Source organism: Lissotriton vulgaris, chromosome 4_1 (assembly GCF_964263255.1).
Source record: "Lissotriton vulgaris chromosome 4_1, aLisVul1.2, whole genome shotgun sequence".
Lineage (NCBI taxonomy): Eukaryota > Metazoa > Chordata > Amphibia > Caudata > Salamandridae > Lissotriton > Lissotriton vulgaris.
In genome coordinates this window covers 130,281,571-130,308,255 of record NC_141691.1, presented here as the reverse complement: position 1 = coordinate 130,308,255, position 26,685 = coordinate 130,281,571, and positions in this window count along the sequence as shown.

The following is a 26,685-nucleotide window of genomic DNA, read 5'->3' as shown; positions in this document are numbered from 1 at the left end:
AGAGGCTGAATAGTAGGATTCTACCAAATCACAGGTGAAAATCAAGGAGCACCAGGTTTACTAGCTAAAATCACTTACTTGCACTTTATGGTCTAAACACTCCATATTGTCTCAGTGCTTGCTTTTGGGTAGCACCTTGACTTGCATACCATTCATCCAGCTGCTAATTTCCTTTTTTTAAAGTATGTACTTATTTTGTAATTTATGATGGTGGTTTGTAAAGTTGCACAATGGCACTTTGCCTCGAATTCCTTCAAAACAATAGATCGTCGCTTTAAGTGACCATGTCCAAAGACCCATTGAGACGTGGAGGAGGCATGGAGATTTTCCAGTTACTAGTTCGTCTTTACCTACAGACTGATGTTGGTTCAGGCAGAGAGTGTTCACCTGGATCCTTTATGTTGAGAGTACATCAGGGCTGCTAGACACGGCGACCGTGGACAGAGTTAGCACTGATTTATTTGGAAAACGAATTTGCACCGGGCATAGTGCTCAACAATAACCTGTGTAGCAGTTAAACCATAGATCTATGATCAAAATATGCAATTGATACCAACGTAATCTAAAAATATATCTTTTTTATTTCACTTCTTTTTCTCATCTTATAAGTTATTTCAAATATTATAAAAAACATACATACATATAATCAATTGTTTTTTCCACAAATATTTTTTTCTTTTACACGTCCTAAATCCATCCCTATATACATTGAAACCACAAGTTGTTATAAGGTATGATGTACCTAAGAGGTATAAATGCCTCAACAAAAGCAGTCACAGTCAATCTAATACATTATAACTGAATGATGTTCAATTGGACACAAAATGTATGTCAATTACAAATAGACTGATCATCGATGTTAAATCTCAGATATCATATATGCACTGATTTTGAGAAGACACTGATTACAGATCTTTACGATCACCAACACGTTTCGGCAAAAGCCTTCCTCAGGGTTTTTCCCACCAGTGGTTTGCAGATCTATTTAGTTCACTTTCCTCACTTCAACGTGTATATCTACTGAACCAAAAACTTCACAATTTGCGTACTTAATCAACATCGAGCTGTCATTAAACTATCTTGATTATATCCCTTAGTGGCTTGTGTTCCAACATAGGATTCAATCTAGTGAATTGGACTTTATAGGGCATAATGTGTGGCTATTGCAATATCACACTGTAAGGGTTGAGAAAGTGCACACCTTATTTCTTTTACTTATGTCTTATTTATACCAACATTTTTCCTTTGGTTTGCGTGCTTCCCCAAAAGGCGCGGACAGCCCGAAACCGCGCTGTTAAATTATAAATCACTGGAAAGGGAGTGGATCACACCCCGTGTTGGGTGCACACGCGTTCGCGAACGTTTGAAGGTATGGATAGGGTATTACCATCAAGGAGTTGGGAAGATTTCACAATGTTTATAATGTTTAAAAACATATAGCTGGACGATAAATGTAGTTGAGCTTGTATAGCGCACAGCTACCCGCAGTGGGTGTCCCGGCGCTTGCTTAGGGAACCCGTCCTGATATTCCCCTGTGTGATAGCCCCAGCGGGTATCCACAAGGTGAAAGTCAGGCATCCCGCCACGAGGGGCCGTTGTGGAGATTAAGCAAGCTATTGCCCAGAGTCGCAGAGTGTGAACTCATGAGTCGAGAAGGCACCAGAGCGAGAATTATCGAGTCCGTGGAATTTTTAGCCCAAGACCCGCCGAGGCGGGGAATTGAACCCTGGTCCAGGACCGATCTCAGCTTCCGGCTCTGCCGCCTCTAACCCCTGAGCCACACTTCTCCACAAATAGGGTTGTGGAGTTAAAAAAGAGGCAGGATTGATTAGGAGGGGATATGGGAGAACTGAAGTGTATGAGAAGAATGGGAGTAACGTAATGTTGCTGGGAGGTATAACATGAGGGGCACAAAGAGTGAAAAGGTGAAAGGCACGGAGGAGAGTAGATATACTCATCAGAATAAGTAGCATTAAGCTACGGTTTCTAGCGGGAAAAACGTTGATTTGGGAGAGCGGGTTGGGCCATTATGTGCACTCAGGATTGTGTAAGAGTGGGGATTAGCATAGTCTAATTGAATGTATTTTATATTTTAGAACACCCCTGACGAAGGGCCGGACTGAAGGCCCGAAATGCATTGGGTAAACAATTTTTATGGATGTGTACAAAACTTACGGATACTTGTCATGGCGCAGTATAAGGCTTGGATTAGCATGTCTGCTTCAGTAAGAATCGAGTAAAGATGTAAGCGTTCTCTCTTGTGATTTGCGCAAACAGCAAGAAGAAATGATGAAGAGATGACTAAAGATGATGAATTAAAAAAGAATTTGGATAAAAGAACTAATGTGATGGCATTTTGAGTGCAATGGATACTTAAGCTATTGCAATATCGCCATATACTTGATGAAACTAGTAGTGGACTCCCAATACTTATTAGATATATTTCGCTTGATAGCTAAAAATAGTCTATATCCTCAGATTGATATTCTGAATTTTCATGTCTTAAAGCTATTGACTCTTGTAGGCATAGGTCATGATGTGCCCTTCCTTTATTTGTCAGCTCTTAACCCATGCAGCGATGTTCTCGGATGCAAAGAGTTAGCACTGATACAGCTTAAGCACCTAGGTTTGAAAATTAACATAGCACATTTTTTCATCATTATAACTAAAGACATAACACTAGATTCATGTGCAGTTGGTAGCCACTGGAGGCAATGTCAGGGCTGTAATGCAATGTCTTGGGTGAAACATAGCCTCGGTTGGTTTCGAACCCCTTGTAGTTTTTGGAAGTGGTTTCAGCAGTTTGTGACTCGAAACCTTTTTTGATATTGACCTTAAAGCGCCGAGTGGAGTCCTTGCCTGCGGCGACGTGCTCCCAAGCCACCTATCCTGCCACAGGAACTGCCTGCCTCCCGCTGCTCGGCTCCCGTCAACGGCTCGGAGCCCGGCCGCTGAGAGGAGTGCAGGCGAGGGGAACTACAACCCCCAGCAGGCCACGCGCACCCCGCGCATCAACAGACAGCGACAGGAGGCGCATAAGTACAGCGTCCTCCCAGCCTCGCGAAGCCCGGGCCAAGGGCGGGCCCGTTCAAGCCCGTTAAAGACCGGGTAAGACTGGACTGGGCCACCCCATTTATATTCGCCCTGCGATATTCTACCTGCCCCCTTCATTGGACATACCTCATGCTCCATCTCCTCTATTATTGTTAAAACTCTGTATACTGTTAATACCAACATGACTACTAGCGGTAGCAGGAGTAAAACAGCACAGGGTGCAGCACAGATCATTGGCCCAATCGATCACTATATTACTAGGGCAAATGAGGCAATTGACCAAGGCATAATCCTCCTAGAACGCAGGGTATCACAAGATTTAGCCCTGGCCAAACGATCATCGCTGGGTTCCCTAGCCTCAGCTAGGACTCCCACTCACTTACGGGAAACCAGCCCATTATTGGAAGTACGAGTAGAAACCCACACTGTTCCAAGCACGGTTGATTTGTCGGCATCCCTGGCGTTCTTGGACTCGCAATCGTCCCAGATGCTAGAAAAAACCCCTGCTCTCTTTGCGAGTCCGAGGCGGGAGGATCCCGACATAGAGCTAGATCGGGGATTGAGGGAGGGCATCATACCTAAACAAAAGAAACAAAAGAGACCACATAAAGCGAAACAAACTAAGAACCATAATCACCATAAAGAATCATCCACCAAACAGGCATTAGGACAAGATAGTTCAATGCAGAGAGAGTTAATTACTATACCAACAGATATAATAAATCTCTCTATGAACTCAGCAAACCTCAGTGAAACTAGCAACTCGGGAGGAGGGTGCAAAGTTTGCGGGGTAAATAACCAATTACTAACTAGATTAGGTGAACTCATTAAAACTTACATGCAACCCATTGAAATGAGCCTCACAAAGATCGAAAAGCAGCTAGCTGCTTTGAATGCAATTTCTAATAACCCGAAGGGGATGGGGTTGGCACAAACAGGGGGGCAAAACGTGAATAGCAACACTCTAAGGTAGGGGTGCAATCCACAAAAGTCGTTACTGAAGCGACAGTTGCAAAACCGAAGCCCCCTCCTTTAGTGGCGAAGAAGGTCCCTGAGACAACACAAACTCCAGTCCCCCTTGACACTGTGAAGCTTGCCCCTGCTAAACCACCAGGGGCACTACACACCAACAATAGGAATAGGGGGAGGAGTGGGTACCCAATACACTTACCACCAGAAGCAAGCCCATATGTCGTAATTATGACAGCGGTCCCCGAGCTGAGTCCCAACGCGGAGGAACCAGGTTGGTCCTTAAAAAATAAGGTACTGTATTGGCTATCTACCAACAGACCGTTGCCACCGCACTTTGCTAGCAGAGTCTCAATGGTCCGCAGGGTTCCCTGGATAGGTAAGGAGCCGAAAAGAATCCAGGGGGACTGCATTATAGTCAATTTTGATGTTCCACACACAGTCGATCCTATTTGTTCATGAGGTATGCTGGTAACGAATGATGGGATAAACACAAAAAGACTCTCCTTCTTCTACCCCCCAACACCTCGCTATAACGAAGGCCCAGAATGGAACTGGACTCAAGTAGGAAACTGGGATAGGAGAAGGGAATGGGTCAACTGGTCAGGAACTGGAGGTAGAGACATTGCTCCTCCTGTAGGATGGAGAGGTATACCAGTCGCAAACAGATTTAATTGCTTAGAAATGGTGGATTGACCGCCATCGCGTACTGGTCAGGGCAGCCCGGGCCCAATATCTCTTGGGTCCAAATTTCCACAACCATCTCTTAGCTCCCCGAGAACCTCCTCAAACATCGTAATCCCGACAGGATAATGGAATTAAAATTAATAACACCCAATTCCTCCCTAGTTATAACCGTCGATATACCAGAGACTTTAGCTACGAAGAATGAGACACCTGGTAGCGAGGGGGAGGTGGACATTCCAAGACCATGATGATGCCAGATTTATATCGCGCAACTTAGCCCCAAAGGGCGTCATGGCGCCTAGCCAAATAAAAAAAAAAAAAAAATTAAATAAAAAAAATGAGGTCAAAGAGCATGATTACTGGTAGGCCTTAGTGGATGAATTATACCATCAGAAGTAGGTTTGGTCCATGATAGTTTTATAATCCCTGATGAACCCCCTAAAATACAATGAAATGTTCCGGCGCCAGAAGTGTATTCCTTGATAGGCATAAATGCTTCTAACGTTCCCCTCAAAATTAATGACCCGCCAAACCCATTCCTAACTTTTTCTGTTCTATTTTGGAACGTAGCTGGCCTCCGCTCCAAAATTAACCTCAAAGCATGGTTAGATACAGTTAATGTACACCAGATATTATGCCTGCAGGAAACCTGGGCCATTGAGCCTATACACCTGCTAGGTTATAAAACATATTATGTTCCTGCTAGCTTTAGAACTTTTGGGAGATCTAAGGGAGGTCTCGCAGTCTATACTGCAAACAATTTACCACCCATGGATATAACTGTTCTTTTGTCTGGTGAGAATTATCAAATCTTAAGGGCTTCATTCAATAAATGTATGACGTATTTTTTGGTTAACTTTTATAACAACCTTCCGTCAATTGAATGTGTAAAATTTTTTATTGAAATCACATCTTTTTTAAATGAACAGCGGAATAAGTACATTTCTTCTACCTCCTATGTGATATGGGGGTGGGATTTTAATATTTCATTATGTAATAATTATAAAAATGGCAACTGTGGTCTTCAGGATGAAAATGGATGGTCTCTGACACACTTTACGCACACAAAGTTAGGTAACTGCTTAAATGAGTGTCTATTTTCATTAGAGATGGACTTTGCGAATGACCTTGTAGATCCCCCGCTGTTTTCTTGCCAACGTTCCATGGTAGGGGTCTGTCAAGCGTCATTGATTACATTTTATGTTCCCAGATTATAAAGGGTCAACTGGTAACTTTTAAAACAGGCTCAAACATTAGCAGCGACCATTTTCCTAACAGTGTTACCCTGTTAATTAAAAATGTTTCATCTCAATTAATCAGGCCAAGTTTACTGAACCAACAATCGTTGTCCATGGACAAAGTCAAGTCAAGTTTAAATTTGTATAGCGCACTACTCACCCAGAGGGTCTCAAGGCGCTTGAGGGAGGGAGGGAGCTTTACTTATCAAATATCCAAGATTTTAGTTGTTTTCTGAAGGAGAGGTGGTTCTGTGTGAGGCGTAGGTGGGTGGGGAGGGAATTCCAGGTCTTGGCCGCTAAGTAGGAGAAGGATCTTCCTCCCATGGTGGATCTTTGGATGCGTGGAATTGCGGCGAGGGCTTGATTGGACGATCGAAGTTGGCGGGTGGGGGTGTAGAAGGACAGGCGCGTGTTGAGGTATTCGGGTCCTAGGTCATAGAGGGCTTTGTGTGTGTGGGTGAGGAGGCGGAACATTATTCTCTTGTTGATGGGGAGCCAGTGGAGGTCTTTGAGGTGACCGGAAATGTGAGCTTGGCGGGGGATGTCTAGGATGAGTTTGGCTGAGGCGTTTTGTATGCGTTGGAGTTTTTTCTGTAGTTTGGTTGTGGTTCCGGCGTAAAGGGTGTTTCCGTAGTCTAGTCGGCTTGTGACCAGTGCATGGGTGACCGTCTTTCTTGTTTCGGTGGGGATCCAACTGAAGATTTTGTTGAGCATACGTAGGATGTTGAAGCATGATGATGAGACGGCGTTGACTTGTTTGGTCATTGAGAGGGAGGAGTCCAGGATGAAGCCCAGGTTACGTGCGTAGTCCGTTGGTATGGGTGCCGTTCCCAGGGCCGGTGGCCACCATGAGTCGTCCCAGGCGGAGGGGGATGATCCTAAGATGTAAAGTGGTCTAAAATTGATCCAGCAGCAATTACTAGCAAAGTGATATTCAGAGCCCTACCATGGATGCATAACTGCTTAGTACTGGACTCCTCACCCCAGCTGATCATAACCAGATTTCTGGAAATTATCAGAATCATACGGGAGGAGTTGTCTTGTAACCAAAAGTCTAGAAAATCGGTAACCAAAGGCTGGTTTAACTCAAACTGCCGTAAAGCCCTAACTAACTTTAAAACAGCTCTCCATAACCCAGTTAGAGAACGAATTGAAATTAAGAAACTAAGAAAGGTTTATAAATTAGCACTGCTTAACCGTGGGTATGAAATCAAGAAGAACTTGTGGGCCCAATTACATGAGAGCTGCCTATCAAAAGACAGTTCTCTGTTCTGGCGTACGGTAAAATCACCCTTCTTGGTAGATGCTTCATCCTCACAACATCTTGATGTTGCAGTGATGGCTGATGAGTGGGTAGCCCACTTTTCAAAGATATTTGGTGGACCCCCCGAGGATACCGGCAACGAGGTTCACGTGGCAAGTGACCGTTCCGGGGACCAGATATTTCCTATTGACCTTCTCTTCGATCATAAGGAGGTCATTAACGCATTGTCATCTTCCAAAACCGGTAAGGCCCGCGGCCCTGACGGAGTTCCACTAGATATCTTTGCACATAGCCCGGAACTCTGGTCACCCCTTATCACTCAGGTTATGGCAGCAGTCACAAAAATTGGTCTAATAGACTCCTGGTCCACTTCCATCTTGCTTCCAATTTTCAAGAAGCGTAACAACCCAGCCTGTTACAGGCCCATCTCCCTCCTGGACTCCCTGGGGAAAGTTGCAGGTCGGCTGATCTTGGAACGTCTCCAGGATTGGGTGTCTCCGAATAACATCTTGACCGATCTGCAATATGGCTTCCAGGAGGGACTTGGTACTGTGGAGCAGGCATTGAACCTAGCCCTTTTGATCTATAAATATGTGGGTCCAAAAGTGGCAATCTGTATTTAGTCTATGTAGACCTCAGTGCAGCGTTTGACTGTGTCATTCACTCAAGGCTGTGGTCTATTCTAGGTGAACTAGGGGTAGATCCACCTCTTATCCAATTCCTTCGTGAACTTTACTCAGACGCCACTGCATGCGTCAGATACGGGATTGGCGGTGAATTATCTCCATCATTTGCCGATAATAAAGGCGTTAGACATTGCTGTGTCCTGGCTCCCTTCTTATTTAACCTATATGCAAATGGGCTGGAAGCGGCCATGCTTGAAGGGAGCCAGGACCTTCCATCTATCAATCACCGCCCTATTCCCGCGTTATTATACGCGGATGACTCCGTAATTCTAGCCAGAAGCTTAAATCAGTTACAAAGACAGCTAAATAAATATTGTCAATTTATGCTCTCTTTAGGCCTAAAAGTGAATAAAAATAAAACCTATGTTATGCATATTGGTCCCAGGGCGAAGAAACTTAAACCAGTCTTCATCGATAAAGTTAGGTTGGAACGTACCAGGGAATATCCCTACCTAGGAATTTTAGTGGACAATAGATTATGCTGGAAACAAGCCCTGGTTAGCAAAAAGCTACTTTTTCAGAGAGCGACCTCAGCTCTAGTTTCCTTTTCGAGGAAACTGGGTAAGCCTGCTCCAGTGGAGTTGCTAAAAATGTATCACACAAAGTGTCATAGCGTAGCAACCTACGGTGCAGGAGTTTGGGGTTACGCTCCCATTGACACCCTTCAAACGGTTGAGAATGGGTTTCTTAAATATTTACTGGCAGTACCACAAAGTGCTCCAACATACGGTTGCCACATCGAGCTGGTTATTGATTATCTAACAGATAATATTAGATGCCAGCCGATCTTTTTGTGGCACCGTATCTGGACCAAAACACAATGCCATCTAACCCGCTCACTGATAACCGATTGTTTGGCCCTGGCAAACTGGAGTAAAATCCCATGGCTTCTGTACGTGTCCAACTTTTTTAAGAACTTGGACTACATTTCTTATTTTTTAGAACCATCCATGATGACAGACATTACCAGGAAAGACCTTAAAAAACTATGCTTAACCCACCTTAGGGAACTACGTCTCTCTCAAGAAATAAGCAAGCCCTCAAACGTACAGATTCTATCAGTCCAGACTGCTCCGGGTATTCAACCATACCTAACATTCCATCTAACTACTTATGATAAATATGTATTGACTAGGTTCCGATTCAACTCTTTCTTTCACCTAGTTTCATTTCCAAAAAAGCAGGACTGGTCACTCAATCCAATGAAATGCCCGGATCACTGAAATAATATCGAGGGACAAAATATCGACTTGCCAAAATATCGTGGACAAAATATCGACAGTCAAAATATCGAGTTTGTATCTACAAACAGGTAAGTACAAAAATATCGAGTACAAAATATCGTTAACAATAATATAGATGTAAAAAATATCGACTTTATTAAAAACAGTGTTAAATTAAATTAATATTAAATTTTAATTACTAAAATATACTCAAAAATACTTAAATTAAATTATAATAATTAAATAATAAATGAAAATAATAAAAATATTTTTTTACAATCTTATTTGTTGACCCTGAACCCTAAAATATACCCCTTTACCCAAAAACCCAAAACTGACCCTGAACCCTAAAAATACCCCTTTAACCAAAAACTAAAAACTGACCCTGAACCCTAAAAATGCCCCTTTACCCAAAAACTGAAAACTGACCTTGAACCCTAAAAATGCCCCTTTACCCAAAAACTGAAAACTGACCCTGAACCCTAAAAATGCCCCTTTACCCAAAAACTAAAAACTGACCCTGAACCCTAAAAATGCCCCTTTACCCAAAAACTGAAAACTGACCCTGAACCCTAAAAATGCCCCTTTACCCAAAAACTAAAAACTGACCCTGAATCCTAAAAATGCCCCTTTACCCAAAAACTGAAAACTGACCCTGAACCCTAAAAATGCCCCTTTACCCAAAAACAGAAAACTGACCCTGAACCCTAAAAATACTCCTTTACCCAAAATGTATCAATATTATTTAATTACCAAATAATTATTAATTAACAATAACAATAAAGTAAATATATTAGCACATTAGCTGTAATTATTTTAATAATTAATATTATTTTTTCCCTATTAATTACTTAACAATAACACAAAATTATATATATTAAAATGTACTCTAATTAATGTAATTAACTAATTACAATTAATTAATTACCAATTAATTACTAATACAAAATATGTACAAAATTATATTAATTAATTAACTAATTATTATTAATTAATTATCAATTAATTATTAATTATAAATATTTACAAACATATATTAATTAATTAATTATTATTAAATTACTTCCCACCCTATTCCCCTATAAACCCACAACCCGCTACAGAATTACATTACGCAATTATTAAAAAAACAAAATGCATTTAATAAAATATTTTATAACATTAATACACACTTTTCACACATAATATTACATAAAAATACACTATAAAATATTATATATTATTAAAAATTCGATATTTTTGCTATCTATATTTTATACAGTCGATATTACTTCACTTATCTGAAAAACGATATTTTTGTAGTCGATATTATGTCCAGTCGATATTTTGTCCAGTCTATATTTAAAACTCGATATTATGTCCAGTCGATATTTTGGAGTCGATATTTTGTCTGTGCACCGAAATGCCCTTGTGATGGCATATCATCCCAGTCTACGATGCATGTAATATTGTTTTGTAGATACTATGAGCTCTCTCGCAAACGCTGGATCATTCCCTTACTGCGAAAAATGGGCCTGAGAACATGTCGGCCCGCTTATCTGGCTCTGCAATTTTTGGATTCTCAATACACTGCTAAGTGCGTAGCTTGCTTTCTAAAATTATGTTTAAAAATTCGCTGTAATTCTTGAGTGATCCAGTTCATTTTATTTTCTGTTTAGTTTGCCAATGAATTATTGTTAGCAATGGAATTAAACGACAACTGTTTTTAATTGTATTTTGACACTGTGATTTTTATATGTACTGTATTGTTTTATCTTTGTACTTTTTATGGTTTCGCTAAGATGTAACCGAATAAAAGTTTTATGAATTGAATTGAATTGACTCGTGCTTTACACCCTCCTCAGTCTGAACATAAATGTGATCCGGGCTCTCAAAGATGCTGTAGGTGTTGTCCATTTGCTCTCCGAGTTGGAAACGACCCTTTGTGAATAAGAATGGGGACTAGGCTTGTTCTCTGGCTTCATGGGAAGGAAAGTGTTCAATCCAGTCAAAGGCCTGTGGTGAAGTGTGTCAAGGCTCTGAGGCCCCAAGTGACCCTTCAGGGTCGACCATGTCATAGTTTGCAGTACGGTCAAGCAGGAATGTTGCTGCTCTGAATTCTCAGTCCACGCAGATAATCTACTTTGATCCAAATGCGGCCACTGATAAATTCCTAATACTGGTCTGAATCCTGATTGGTGAACATGGATTAGGTCTTTGGATTTAACATTTTACCAAAATTATTTTTGAGACCACGTTCCAAAATGTTGCGACTTTGGCAGCTCAAGAGTGGGAATGGTAGCTGTAAGATTTCAGGTCTGAACTTGATTTCCTCAAATAGAGAGTGAATTTGGTCGTAGAATGAAACCCTAGAAATTAGAAGGTCAGCAACATCTGGAGCTGGGTTACTGATTTACTCCTCGGGTATGACGTCAGGCAGGGCTTTGTTAGCAGGTCTGGGGCTTTAGGGTGAGTGGAGTGAGAGAGTCTCCACTCCCCTGTGATACCCCGGAAGAGCATCACACAGAACATCTTATCCTCAAGGTTCTAGCTCGTAGCCGGTTCTCCCCACGATGGGAGGTTTAAAGTCCACCTCTGGTCGCCCAGTTTAAGCTCTGGCTTCACTCTGCCTTTCAGAATAGGCGCCATAATATCTGGGCTTCAAATAGAAATGAGCCTAAAGACTCTGGCATCTGCTGCAGAGCTGTGTGAGACTGCTGAAGGGTTTGGAATGAATTGACAAGGTTGTGCAAACAGTTCTTAGATTTTGGGTGAATGTAATACAGTTTTTAGAACTTCTTGGGCTTGAGGCAAGGGCATCGGTTCCAGTTAAGATATTGGCACATCACCGTATAGCGCCATAGTCCCTTGCTAAGGGCTATAGAAGCCCTGAACCAAAACCAGAAGAATTGCCTGAGGCAGAAGGGCTATAACACCATTAGAACATTCCAACCTCGGAGGGTCAAATGTTATAAATAAAAAATTGGAATGATGGAGCAGAAGGTCTATAACAGCCATTGCAACACACAGCTAAGAATTATACCGGCCTGCCTTGTGAGAATATAGCCATCTGCCTTTTACAGGTGACATGGGCCTGGAAATACCAGGTCACTTGTACTCCAGTTTCAGCCACAAAGGTGATTACTGTGTCAAAATGGGCCCACAGGTGCCCTGGGAGCCGTATCTCCCTTTTTCCTCTGGGTCTGCAACTCCCTGCACGTTAGTGTTGCTGACTTAAAAAGCAATATTTGTATGATATTAGTCCAGTTAAAAAGTATGTCCTTGACAGTTGAGGAGTTGTACAAAAACATATCCCAGGTGCAAGTTCAGTTTTGTCATGTCATACATATGAGCTTACTAGATTTAGTTCATACATATGAGGTTTGTATGTCACGTCATTATATCATGTGATGTTGCCAGCATTGTGCAGTCTGTTTTTAACACTTGTGCGCTCCCTGGTGTCGTTTTGATTGGTTGGTGTAGATCTTTCTGTCCAATAGACTGGCTAATGAGAAGACTAGGATGTGTGCGATGCTGTCAGGGACACTTGTTGTGTGTTATTTCTGTTCACCCGGGTGAATAGCTGTCATTGCATGTGGCTTATGGTCACTGTTATGTTGGGGAGCATCATGAACTAATAATATGGTTTCGATGGGCGAGCAAGGGTGTGCTTTGTGTATCCTAACACATTCAGAAGGGATCTGGTATGCTTGTTGCTGTGACCATAAGGATGTACTGTTAATGTCGTAGTGTTTGCCTACTAGTTTGGAGTTGTGTTGTACTCATATGATGGCCAATGGGGCTATAGAATTTGTGCTCTTAGAGTAGAGTGAATGACACACAATTGAGTGATGCATGCTGTTTGGTGTCTACTGTTCTCTGAGGACAGGAATAGTCCGACCAGTGTTGGGTGAACATGTTCATGGATGTAGAACTGAGCACTTTTAGTACCGACCAGAGATGGAAGCTAGGGAAGTGGCACAGTTCAGTTAGACGTCATGTTGGCATAAAAGGGGCATTATCTGCGTGAAGGGAGAATAATAGCATTTTCACTTGTGCACAGAATATGGCTATGAAATGTGGCCAATGAAAATAAGTCATTTAATGTTCTTTCTTGTGCGTTCTGTATGTTAACACACATAAACAAACACTATTATGGAAAAAGCGTTTTGCATTAGAACATGTTCTTCTCTAATTGGTAACATTTGCAGGCTTAAATCACATAAATAAATTCCTCCACCGTCCAAGGCGTGATTCCTGGAGCCTGTGCGGTGAAGAGCTCCATGGAAGAAGAGTGCGCTCTCTGAGGCTGATTCACAGAAGTATTTCTGGCTATGAGAAGTAGTACTATAGGAGGACTCTTTTACGCACTCTTGTGAACCGACCCTGGTATGCATGCGTGGAAAGCGGGCGGATACCTTTCTATCGGAACTGTGTATGAATATTCCCTAAATATTGCCATTTGATTCCCATTTTAGGTGTTTTGGGACCAACACACAAAGGCATGTAAGAGTGCATAAAAGAGGGCTGCAGGAGTACTGCCTTTTGATTGACCAAAGTACCTTGGAAAATCGACCCTTAGGAGTTGGGAAAGTATATGACATAGTCCTTGGCTGTCCCTTTGGACACTGCAGGAAGTGCAGCAGGTATGTCAAGTGCACCATTTACCGAGTGATGCAGTAACATTACCAAACCATCAGTGGCTAGGAAGATATTTCCTGGGGATAATGATGAACAGGTGGAGACAGAAAAAAAGGATAGGATGAAATGCAGGGCCCCAGCTGTCAATGTTTGCTCATAATACATTTTTAGCATGTGATATAGTTTTTATGAAAGCATAAAACACCCATTATGAAGCCAAGTGATTTAGCACCCTTTCTGCTGCATCCCTGAATGGTAGTTTGAAACAGAACAAATAGTCCTTGTAACATTTATCTGGTGCTTGAAGTTGAACAGTTTGAGACTTGGATAGCTGGCGAGCCCCAAGAAGGTAATTAAATACTGATCTCAGGGTCCTATTCCCAATATGTCTGGCTTTGGCAGGCTGGTGCGATGATTATTTCGAAAAAATATTTTATTGCAAGCATATGCCACTAAAAAACAATGAAAATAAAGAGAACATGCAATCACATAAACATGAAAGCCAAATGCATACAATGAAAAATCTAAATTTGAAATATTGAATCAATGCATGTAGCTTTAATAAAACGGTTTGAATTCTTTCTAGCAGGCAGGTGTACTGAGAGCAGGTGTAGAAACTCGTTTTAGTTTTTGGGCACATGAAACTGTGAATATTACTGGCACATGGAAAATGTAAAACTGACTATGAATTAATGCAGGCTGAAGACATAGGGCCTTGTTTATAGTTTTTTGGAAGCTAGACATCCACCGAAAAGTGGCAGATGACACATCTGCAGTATTACCAGTGCCCTGAAGGCAGTGACACTAAATAAAGTGGATGAGACAGCCACCACTTGTTAGCGGATGTCCTGCACGGCCAGACATAAGGCCCTTATTTTAATCACACAAGGATGATGAAATAAATTAAAGAAAATAAAAAAAGAGCAGAAAACATATTCACAAAGTAACAATTTAGCCCTCTACCCCACACCACTTTCTTTTAGACATATGTGCATTTGTGATCAGATGAAATGCTGTCAGTCACAGTGCAATGCAGCCAATCACTGAGGTGAGCTGACCAATTACCCAACGCTGTATGGTGTGGGAGTGGAAGTAAAATGTGAATGACAATTGAACAGACTAATGGAATAAGAGCTTCTTCCCGAATTTATATAGATATGTATTTTTCATATATGGTATTTTTATTATTACTAAGGCTTTACACTCAAGCTGCCAATAGGCCAGACCTAAAATATGTCTGGATGCAGTAGCTGAAAATGTTCACACAGAAAAATTGAAGACATAAAAATGAGTGAGTTCCCACACCTGAAACCTCCTTGTCCTTTAGCTCAGAAATACAGGCAACATTTTTTTCTGTTTTACCCTGTGCTTCTGATTACGGATTCTGCAGTTTTTATGTTTTGTTTCTATAAGATATCAGTAGTAGGCGATTGAGTAGGACTGGGTAAAGTTTGTGGAACTGCGAAAAGTGACCAAAAAACTCAGCCGCGCTAGTTACGCTAGCGGTGGAGTGCGTTTGGTCATGCCATTCGCATTGTATTTCAGTGCCAGGTGTTTGTTTCAGCTTGAACGCCACCATGCGCAGCGCTAGTGGGCGCCGCTTCTTTTCTTTCCACTCGAGTAGATTTTTTACCCGAGCAGAGCTTACTCGTTGCAAACAGATGGTTTCTCAACGCGAGCGGTCGCGACCACTGGCAGCTATTCGAGTTTAGAAATCTGACCGCTCGTTTTGAGAAATCTTGCTGGGAGGTGGATTTTTCATGCTTGCCAACTTGACGTTGACCTTGAATGAATGCAGCACACATAGAAAGAGGCAAAATCGAGTAGAAATAAGGATATTCTCCTCTTTGCGCCTCCCTAACGCCACCCCTGGGATGGCATTAGAATCTGACGCATTCCTAGGTTTACAATTCCTTTTTGATTGCTTCAGATTTCATGGGTGTTGCGTGGGAACACCCACAGCAACACCCATGGAATGCTTCTTTCACGCAGTGTTCTGTGTGAATGGGGCACATATTTACAAGTCCATGAAAAGGCATGCAAAGTGACTTTGCGTGGCCTTGTAAATATGCTGTGGCACATCGCGCCTTCGAAACATCAAAAAAGTGACACTCCAGCGGTGAAAAAGTGCCACTAGGGACCTCGTTAATGAGGTCCCAAATGTTTAGGACAAGAAAATGGCAACTTTCCAAAAGTTGCATTTTCAGAATTGTGGCTTCAAGTTCGACTTTAACATTAAAGAGTGTTTTGAAATTGCAGATCTTTAGACAAGAAACTCGACCTTCGCACATACTCATAATTTAAAGTTATCACTTATTACATGTAATAAGGTAACCCAATGTTATCCTATAGGAGAGGCAGACTTTGCAGTAGTGAAAAACAAATGTACGAGTTTTTCACTGCCAGGTAATTTAAAACTTAAAAGTACATGTCCAACTTTTTAAGTACATTGTACCAATCCCTACTGGCTGGCTACGGCCTACCCTAGGGGTGGCCTGTTTGTATTAGAAAGGAAGGTTTAGGCTTAGCAATATGTTTTTTTAATGGCAGTTTTAACTGCACACACATGTTGCAGTGGCAGGCCTAAGGCATGTTTTAAAAGCCTACTTAAGTGGGTGGCACAATAAGTGCTGCAGGCCACCAATAGTATTTAGTTTACAGGCCCTGGGTACATGTAGTGCCACTTCACTAGGTACTTAGAAGCCATGAAATGTGCATAATGGGTGTAGTCCAATTTTAATTGGTTTGGGGTGTGCGGCACACCGTTTGTTCACTCAATTGTTTGAATGGGTATACTTCAAATAGCTTTTTTTGGGTGCCTCCGGGTATAGTCCCCTCTGACCCTGGGGGATGGAAAACTATAAAGTCACGGAATGCAGTGTCAACCAAATGGCACTGTGCCCTGTAGGCACTCCTTTCGAGACACAGTCTCTCTTAGTGGTGATGGTGTAATCTGTTTTTGTTCAAATGATGTAATCAACGCAAGTTCATGGTAACTCCAAAAGGACTTGTATTTATTCAAAATTTAGGGGCTCATTACGATCACGGTTTTCCCGCATCCTCCGGGCCGGCGGAAGCCACCGCTGCGGACCCATCAAAGACTCACTGCCACATTAGATTGGCTGGTGGGTCTTGGTTTCAGTCCGCCGCTTTTCCGCCGCGGTCGGCTTACAACCGCGGCGGAAAAGCTCTAATATGGTGGCGTTGTCTCTCAGACACCGCCAGACATATTAGGATGGCAGTGAAAATATGCTTTTGCGCGGCGGCTTCTCCGCCGAGGAAAAGCATGTGGATCTTCACCTCGGGGCCCGTAGCGGGCCCCCTGGGTGAAGGGGGGTGGGGGGTGCACATGGGGGGTACCCATGGTACCCCCCTGCATTTGTATGCAGAAATCGTCAGGCACCGCACCGTGCCTGCCGCTTTCTGCATACAAATGCAATGTATGCATTTGTAACATTGCGGCAGGTGCAGCTTGAAGCCGCACCTGCCGCAATGTTACAAATAGAGGATGCGACCGCCAGGGTGGCGGTCACATCCTAATTGCACAGGAGGGAACTCCGCAGCCCATGCGGACGTTCCCTCCCACTCAGGGCTCGCGGACGGACGCAAGTCCGTCCGCGATCCTAATGAGCCCCATAAGGTGTTATCACTTAGTAACATTCAGTTTTATCACACAAATATTCCATTTCCAATGAAAACTGTGTCTCGAAAGGAGTGCCTAAAGGGCACAGTGCCATTTGGTTGACACTGCATTCCGTGACTTTGTAGTCCAATTTTACCATGTTTAGGGGAGAGAGCACAAGCACTTTAGCACTAGCTAGCAGTGGTAAAGTGAGCAGAGTCCTAAGGCCAGCAAAAGCTTAATCAGCAAAAACAGGAGAATGAAAGGCAAAAAGTTGGGGGAAAGCCATGCAAAAGATGGCAGGTCCACCAAACCTGAACAGCCTAAGATATTTACAGATACTTGTCACATTGTATCGATTTCTGGCCATTTAAAATTCGGCCTCGGTGCTGCGTGTCTAACCAACACGAATCTCCAAACTTTCAAATACAATTAATTCAAATTCACATGTGCGACAAATCTATTTGGGAGGTACACATCAACTGCACAGTGGTACTTCAAACATGTTGGTAAAACAGAAGAATGTTGCAGTGAGTTTAAAGGCTTTTTTGCCATTTTTCATCTGTTGTGATTAAAGACTAGTAAGGCCTATTCATCCTTCCATCATTCCAAACTCAGTGAACTGAGTATTGTTAAAGTAGGTGATATATTTTACTTACAGTGCTTAGAAATAGGCAAAGTAATTATATAGTGGCCATCATGTGTCAAGCAGCACTATGTCAATTAGTTAACTAACTACAAGTGTATATTTTGTGAACACACTAATTGAGCTTGATAGCGCACAAGCTCCGTGTCTCTGCCACAGCCCTCGTGCCATTGCTCGAACTCACGGTTCAGCTGAGAGTTCTTCGTTTTCCTTTTTTCTTTAATTGTGTTCCTTAATTGCCCTCTGTTGATCTATTGTTATTTTGTCTCTGGTTCTTTTTATTTTGCACTGTTGTTTTGTCACTGTTTCTTGATATTGCGCTTGCCGTCTGTTTTTCCTACAATTTTTTCCGTCCATGCCCTCCTACTTCCATGAAAGCCACTCCCAGGACTATATATTGAGGTGGATGCGCGGCTGCAACGCTGGCGCCAAAGGCAAGCCCATCTGTGCCGTCCATACCTGGACCGCTCCCAGTGCCAGCAACCTTGGCTCTTATACCCTGCACAGCTACACCGCCATCGACCTTTTAGCCCTGGATCCTGGACACTTCAGCAACCGTTGCTGCCTTGCATCCCCACACACCACCAGAAGACCAGTCTCTGGCCAACACTCAATCAATCAATCAATCAATCACTGCAATTATAAAGCGCGCTACATACCCATGAGGGTCTCAAGGCGCTGGGGGGGAGGGGGGCCGCTACTGATCGAAAAGCCAGGTTTTGAGGAGTCTTCTGAAGGCCAGCAGGTCCTGAGTCTGTCGTAAGGTGGTGGGGAGAGTGTTCCAGGTCTTGGCGGCGGGGAAGGAGAAGGATCTGCCACTGGTGGTGGTTTTCCAGATACTTCGAGTGGGGGTGTGGAAGCTGAGTCGGTCGTTGAGGTATGTAGGTCTGGTGTTGTGTAGGGCTTTGTGTGCATGGATGAGGAGTTTGAAGGTGATCCTCTTGTTGACAGGGAGCCAGTGCAGGCCTCTCAGTTGGGGTGTGATGTGGCTGCGTCGGGGGACCTTTGAGGATCAGTCGTGCCAAGGCGTTCTGGATTTGTTGTAGTCGTCTCAGGAGCTTGGTTGTTGTTCCTGAGTAGAGGGCGTTCCCGTAGTCGAGTCTGCTGGTGATGAGGGCCTGGGTGACGGTTTTCCTCGCGTCGGGAGGGATCCATTTGAAGATCCTGCGGAGCATGCGGAGGGTGTTGAAGCAGGACGCGGAGATGGCGTTGACTTGCCTGGTCATGGAGAGGGTGGACTCGAGGATGACCCCCAGGTTGCCTGCGTGGTCTGTGGGTTCCGGGGCTGTGCCTAGCGATGTGGGCCACCAAGAGTCGTCCCAGGCTGATGGGGTGGGTCAGAGAATGAGGACCTCCGTCTTGTCTGAGTTCAGCTTCAGTCTGCTTTCCTTCATCCAGTCGGCTACGGCCTTCATTCCTCTGTGGAGGTTGGATTTGGCGGTGTGGGGGTCTTCGGTGAGGGATATGATCAGCTCGGTGTCGTCGGCGTAAGAGATGATGTTGATGTTATTTTGTCGTGCGACGTGGACGAGCGGTGCCATGTAGATACTGAACAGCGTCGGGCTTAGGGAGGATCCCTGTGGGATGCCGCAGATGATCTCGGTGGATTTCGAGCAGAAGGGTGGGAGGTGGACGCTCTGGGTTCTGCCCGAGAGGAAGGATGTGGTCCAGGCCAGGGCCTTCTCTTGAATTCCGGCGTTATGGAGGCGAGCTGATAGGGTGCGGTGGCAGACTGTGTCAAAGGCTGCTGATAGGTCCAGGAGGATGAAGGCGGCTGTTTCTCCTTTGTCCATCAGGATCCTGATGTCGTCAGTGGAGGCGATGAGGGCAGTTTCGGTGCTGTGGTTGCTGCGAAAGCCGGATTGGGAAGGGTCCAGGATGTCGTTGTCTTCGAGGTAGCGGGTTAGCTGTTTGTTGACAATCTTCTCTGTCACTTTTGCCGGGAACGGGAGCAGGGAGATGGGCCGGAAGTTCTTGAGGTCCTTGGGGTCCGCCTTGGGTTTTTTCAGAAGGGTGTTGATCTTGGCATGCTTCCAGCTTTCCGGGAAGGTTGCTGTCTTGAAGGAGCTGTTGATTGTTTTCCGGAGGTGGGGGGTGATGGTTGTGCTAGCTTTGTTGAAGACATGGTGAGGGCAGGGGTCAGATGGGGATCCGGAGTGGATGGAGTTCATGGTTTTGATGGTGTCTTCGTCGCTGGCGTTGGACCAGGCAGTCAGGCGGCTGGTGCGGGTGGTGGTCACAGGGGTGGTGGACTCGGTGGTGGGTGCGGGGGTATCGCAGTTGAAGCTGTCGTGGATGTCGGTGATCTTGCGGTGAAAGAAGGCGGCCAAGGAGTCGCCCAGGTCTTGTGATGGTGGGATGTCTTTGGTGTTGGAGCTGGGGTTGGAGAGTTCTTTCACGATGCTGCAGAGCCCTTTGGTGTTGTGTGCGTTGCTGTCTAAGCGGTCCTTGAAGGCGGTCCTCTTGGCGGCCCTGATGAGTTGGTGGTGTCTGCGGGTGGCGCTCTTGTGGGCTGTGTGGCTGTCAGGTGTTTGGTTGTGGAGCCACTTCTTCTCCAGCTTCCGACAGGTGTGCTTGGAGGTCCGGAGGTCTTTGGTGAACCAGGCGGCTTCCTTGTTGGTGTGGTTGGTCGTGAAGTTCTTGAGAGGGGCGAGGGTGTTGGCGCAGTCGTTGAACCATTGTTTGAGGTTGGTCGCGGCGATGTCTGGGTTGGTGGGGTCGGCGGGTGGTCTCAGGGCGAGGGTGGTAGTCAGTTAGTCCTTGGTGACCTTGCCCCAGCATCGGCTTGGCAGCTGTTGGGTGCGGTGGTGTGTGGTGGGTTCCCTGAAGGTGAAGTGGGCGCATCTGTGGTTGGTCCAGTGGGGTTCAGTGGTGTGGTTGAAGGAGAAGTGGCGGCTTGTGGAGAAGAAGGGGTCCAGCGTGTGTCCAGCTGCGTGGGTGGGTGTTGTCACGAGCTGTTTGAGTCTGAGGTTGGCGAGCAGGCCCGGCCCGTACAGGGCGTTATACCGGACGGTGATGTCAGGCGGGGGAGGGTCAGGGTGGGGGGTTTTGAAATGCAGAATATGGACCATTACAGGTAAGTAACGAAAAAAATAAATAAAACAAATTTCGTTGCCTACGCTGCATCACATTTGGCGATGCAGCGCGGGCAACGAAATTCGGTTTTTTTTTTTCGTTACTTACCTGTAATGGTCCATATTCCGCATTTTAAAAAACCCCACGCTGCCCCTCCCCCGCCTGACGTCACCGCCCCGGTATAACGCCCTACACAGACCGGGCCTGTTGGCGAGATTGTCGATCAGGGTGGTGGAGTTGGCGTCATTGTTGTTCTCGAGGTGGAAGTTCAGGTCCCCGAGGAGGATGTAGTCCGTGGAGGCGAGGGTGTGGGTGCAGACGAGGTCGGCGATGGTGTCGCTGAACTGTGGTCGTGGTCCGGGAGGTTTGTAGATGAGTGTTCCTCTGAGGGTGGTGTTGGGGTCGGTATGGATCTTGAAGTGCATGTGTTCAGCGGTGGTGAGGGTGTCGTCGGTGTTGGTCGAGACTCTGAGGGTGTCTTTGTGGATGATGGCTATTCCCCCTCCCACTCCGTTGGTGCGGTCTCTGCGGGAGATCTTGTATCCCTCTGGGATGGCAATGGCGATGTCTGGTGCTGAAGTGGCATTCAGCCAGGTCTCCGTCAGGAAGGCGACGTCGGGGGCGGTAGAGTCTAGGAGGTCCCAGAGCTGGATGGCGTGTTTGCAAGCGGAGCGAGTGTTGAGGAGGATGCAGCAGAGGTGGTTGGGTTCTCTGGTTGGTGGTTTGATGGGCTGGATGCTGGTGAATCTGCAGTTCGTGCAGGCGAAGAGCCCTTGGGTGCACTTTGGGTTGGCCCGGAAGCAGGGGTGGTCTCGTCCAGTGTTGAGTGCGTCGAGGGTGCTGGAGTTGTAGTGCAGTCTGGCTTTGCTGGGGGCGCAGGGTCCAGGGGTTCTGGCGCTGGGCGCGGTCCATGCGCGGACAGGCGCAGACAGGCTTGCCTTCTGTGCGCCAGCTGCGTGCGCCCGCTGCGCGGCCGCTGTGCGGCCTCCATAAGAGGCGAAGTGGGAGGGAGGAGCAGCTGGGAGGCAGGAGCGGCACGGCCAATGGGTGAGGGCACGGGGTACAGAAGAAAAAAGGGGGCGGGACGCAGGGGAGCAGCGGCGGAAAGCTGGAAGCGGGGGGGCATCAGAGGGCTGGGGCGAAAAGGAGTAGTAAAAAATACAGTAAGCAGTAAACAATAAACAGGCTACAAGATACAATAACAATGCACAGATGGGGGACAAGAGAAGGCTGGCAGTGCAGAGGGGAAAAACCAGTTACCAGACCACACCAGTAGCGAACCCTAGGCAGCGGCGGCACAGTGGGGCAGAGACTCGATCACCCAGGAGGAGCTGTGCGGTGTGGGGAGTGACCTGGGGTCACTCCCCACACTGCCGCTTCACCTGCAGCACTGAAGCAACTAACAACACAAGAGACGCTGCAGACACACCATGCCAACAGATACCGCCACAGACAACCTCCGGTGCCTACTAATCAATGCACAATCACTCAGCAGACACACCACGGAGATCTGGGACACGATCTCATCCCTCACCCAGGAAATCACCTTTCTCAAAGAAACCTGGTTGACCCCGCACCTCCACCAGACATCGCCACCGCCATTCCTAAAGGCTACAAGGTAACACACAAGGACCCGACCAACTAACACGGAGGTGGAATTGCCATCATCTACAGAGACACCATCTGCTGCACCACATCCCTGGATGATCCAACCCCGAGAATGGAACACCTGAACTTCCAACTTCACACGAACAAAAAATACCATGTGAGGCACCCCCACATACAGACCCCCAGGGCCATGCCCCAGCTTCTACAATACCATCCTGAACCTCGTTGCCTTGATTGCAATCGACTCCAAGCACTGCATCTTCCATGGGGACCTCAACTTCCACCTCGATGACACCAGCGACACCAACACAGCAGACCTCCTAAAAGCATGAGCCACATCAGCCTCAAGCAACTGGTCACCTACCCCACGCTCATTGCAGGACACACACTCAACCCCATGTTCACCTCCAGTGACAGAGTGAAGAACAACCATGCTACACAGCTGACTTGGACTGACCACTTCAGCATCCACTTCACCATCCACCAACACGGGCTCCGCACTCACAGGGCCACGTGCCGAGACTGGGAAAAGATATCAGAAGACCAGTGGAACAATGCACTCTGTTTTCACCTCCCAGACACAACACCTGACCAAGATCAAGCAGCAACAAACTTCTCCCAGTGGATCACAGAATGCACAGACACTATTGCCCCTGCCAAGACAGCCAAACTCAAAAGGAGCAACCAAAGGAGCCAGCTGGTTCACTGAAGAACTTAAATCCGGCAGGTGCAACTGCCGGCAACTAGAAAGTGAATGACACATCATCAAAAAGACAGAAGACTGCACCACCTTCAAGACAGCACTCAACCAGTACCACCGCCTCCTGAAAAAAAACTAAGAACGCCCTAACAAACCACATCGAGGCCAGCACAAACCACAGCAAAGAACTCTTCGCCATTGTGGGATACTTAAATCATGTTTCAGATGCCTACATAAGACTGATGAAGCACAACTCTACAGACCTGAGACCTGTTGCAAAATCATTGCTACATCTGCCATTCTCCACAACATAGACATGAGGAAGGGTCTTCGCAACATACAAAAAAAGCCAGAATCAGACTCCGATGACGAACTGCCACCACTATAGAACCAGCAGGATGGAACACGTGCAGCAGAGGATCGAGCACGATGCAGAGAGATCACAAACCACAATTGTTAAGGTAAGAATGATGACCACATCTAAGCAATAGTTAACACACATGATGGTAATGTTTTTTCATTACTGAAAGATAACCTTTTATTCAGGTTGCAATAATGTATTGTAATTGTATCTCAACAACTGTGTCCTTATAGGATGTAATTGTTTAAATAAAGCAACAAAGTTTGCAAACACATAACACAGCAATGTAGCATCACACATCTGAGTTACTTTTTACGATCTCTGGTGTTGTTTGGCTTCTCAGCAGGACTTGGGGATCTAACTGTGCCAGATGTGTGTCGGGGGTTCGCCTTGTACATTAACCATCTGGCACCGATATGCCACTGAGCCCAGAGCCATCTATGCTTTCAGGTGGTGGTAATATCTTAGGGACAGACAGGTTATGTGTCTGAATGTTCTCTAGAGCTGTGGACACTTGGACCAGCCCGCGTGCTACATCTTGGCAGCAGTACCTCATGTTATTTTGGATGTTCACAAGTCTCCTGTAAAGAGTGGTGGTGGGTACTGCCAATTGATTTATTGATTTTGTAAATGCGTCATAGCACGCCATGCTTCTTGTGCCTGAGGCTTTACATATATTGCTCCCTCCCCATGGGACCAATCAAAATGCTCTTGACCTTTCTGCAATTGCAGTGCTAAATGTGCCATTCTTCATAATTGCCTATTTACTGTTTTTTTCTGTTTGACTTGTAGGCACTGTACTGTGATGATTGATTTCTCAAGGCCATCAAACATTGTTAACTGTCTGACATGCTATCAGAGACATAATCATTCTGTTCAGTTTCTACACATGCAAGACTTATTTATATAAACAAAAAACATTTATGGTTCGTGCCCAGTGAAACTATTTAGCAATAAAAATTAAAGGAGTGAAACTTTCAGATCTCATCAGATCCAGCTTTGTTAGGTTTCACGTTACATTTGAAAACTACATATGATCTATAAGTCCTTTTTTCCTGAATCCCTTGTTAAACAAGCATTTGCAATGCAATAGGTCTCGCAGTTACGCACGTTTAAGCTATTGGCATTGTAAATAACAATGGCTTTTATTTAAGTTTTTAAAAAGAAAACAAAAATAAAAGGCATTGTTATTTACAATGTCAATAGCTTAAACTCGGATCACTGACATAATATCGACAGACAAAATTTCGACCTACAAAAATATCGAGTTAAAAATATAGAATTCCAGAATATCGACTGCCTATCTACAAACAGGTAAGTACAAAAATATCGACTCCAAAATATCGATTGTAAATAATAAATATCGATTTTTTTAAATGTCTTAAAATTAAATAATAAGTAATATAATAATAAACATAATTAATTTAAACATAATTAAAATAATTAAATAAATCTAAAATTAATAAATAATTAATGTTACTTTAAAATACCTAAAAAAACAAAAACATTATATATATATATATATATATATATATATATATATATATATATATACATCCTGGCTCACTGCTCCAAAGTCCGGGGCACTCTTGCAGCGGGTGCTAGTCCAAGCGGGTCGGAGCTTCGCGCTTAAAATGTGAAAGCTCTCTCCCTCCCGGTCCCGGGTGGAAATAAGGACAGCACACACGGGAATTCTCGTTAGTAGCAACTTTACTCGCACAGACGCGTTTCTGAAGCCACGCTTCCTTCCTCAATGTTTGTTACACCGCAACGCGCGATTAGGCGCCATTTTTATTTCAAAATACACAAACAACTCACGTTGGTAAGCATAGAGAGGGGACTGACGCGTGAGCGCCATCTTGCTAGTGCATATAATTCTACAGTAGCATAACTGTAATTAAACAACACATTCTTTTAGTGATTGCTAATATTCATAAGCATTCAAAAAAACCTCACACATTTAAAACGAGGAATTTACAGCGTAATATTGCCGTGGATCGGCAGATAACTCTCTCATTAATACGGTGGGCAATGGACTGTGATCTCGCCGTGGATCGGCTTGTGGCAACACGAAGGTTGCCATTTGGGTTTCCATTGGCCCCGTATACAAATTTATCAGTGTTGAATGATTCATTCCAAAATATTAAAAAAGTTGCAAAATATTGAACAATGATCCAGAAATTACCAAAAATACCAAAGAATTAGCAAGTACGTGGTGCAATATTAATAAAAAACTCTCAGTTCATTCTAAAGCACCTAATAACCATTAGTCACAGAAAGAAACACATTACAGAAACCGTGATCATTTAGCTGTAATTACTTTCATGTCCATACTTGAGATGCTGCATTACTATCAATTAGCTTCCTAAATGCACAGTCAGTTCCTCCCCACAGTTCAATCCCAAGGGGGCCTTTGTTTGGCAGTCTATAATATATCGGGATTCCAACCTACGGAGTTTTTGTAGTTTGTCCCCTCCCCTTATGTTGTCAGAGATTGCGTCCAGGCAGAAATACTGTAACAGGTTCCTATCGCTCTTATGTTTAATAGAAAAGTGTCTTGCGACAGGGTATGTAAAATCTCTGTTTACTATAGCCCGCATATGTTCTAAAATACGCAATTTTACGGGGTTTATAGTACTGCCTATATACCTAAGCCCGCAAGGGCAGAGGAGGCAATAGACTGCAAATGGGGAGGTACAGGTAAGGAATTGATTAATTTTCTTTTTATTTCTGCAACCCACGATTTCATAAGAGTAAACCCTTTTGCTGTTGGCACAGGCCTTGCATCAACCACATGGGAAGAACCCTTTAGCATCTTTTAATTTGCCTGTGCGTGTGGGGGTTGGTGACAGGTGACTATGTACCAAAGTATCCCTCAGCGAACGCGCTCTTCTGAAAGTTATTAAGGGATTTACAGGTATATCACTCCCAA